The sequence below is a fragment of the Orycteropus afer genome, unplaced genomic scaffold (assembly GCF_000298275.1).
Source record: "Orycteropus afer afer isolate SDZICR_OR568_19922 unplaced genomic scaffold, OryAfe1.0 scaffold00461, whole genome shotgun sequence".
In the NCBI taxonomy this organism is placed as follows: domain Eukaryota; kingdom Metazoa; phylum Chordata; class Mammalia; order Tubulidentata; family Orycteropodidae; genus Orycteropus; species Orycteropus afer.
Genome location: NW_006922048.1, coordinates 1,115,339 through 1,115,952, shown reverse-complemented (window position 1 = coordinate 1,115,952; position 614 = coordinate 1,115,339). Strand labels below are relative to the sequence as shown.

Sequence of the window (614 nt, the reverse complement as noted above, 5' to 3'; positions counted from 1 at the left end):
CTGTCATAGAGGAATGACGTGGCATTCATCATAACAAAGGATATTTCAAGATCTGTCCTGAAGTACAATGCTGTCAGTGATAGGATAATATCCATACGCCTATAAGGAAGACACGTTAATACGACTATTATTCAAGTTTATGCACCAACCACCAAAGCCAAAGATGAGGAAATTGAAGAATTTTATCAACTTCTGCAGTCTGAAATTGACCAAATCAGATTGACTACATCTGTGGCAAGAGGCAATGGAGGAGTTCAATATCTTCAGCTAAAACAAGGTTGGGAGCTGATTGTGGAACAGACCATCAACTGCTCATATGCAAGTTCAACTTGAAGTTGAAGACAATTAAAAGAAGTCCATGAGAGCCAAAATATAACGTGGACTATATCCCTCCTGAATTTAGAGACTATTTAAAGAATAGATGTGATACATTGAACACCAGTGACCAAAAACCAAAGGAATTGTGGGATGACATCAAGAACATCATCCCTGAAGAAAGCAAGAGGTCATTAAGTAGACAAGAAAGGAAGAAAAGACCAAAATGGATGTCAGAAGAGACTCTGAAACTTGCCCTTCAGTGGAGAGTAGCTAAAGCAAATGGAAGAAATGACAAG

The 614-nt window shown here is 38.4% G+C and overlaps 1 protein-coding gene across 1 annotated transcript in view; it reads left to right on the top strand.

Annotated features, from left to right (window-relative positions):
• The window catches only part of ACSBG2 (acyl-CoA synthetase bubblegum family member 2), a 119,354-nt gene that overhangs the window by 71,384 nt on the left and 47,356 nt on the right, over positions 1–614 (top strand). The gene's annotated exons all lie outside the window — the stretch shown is intronic.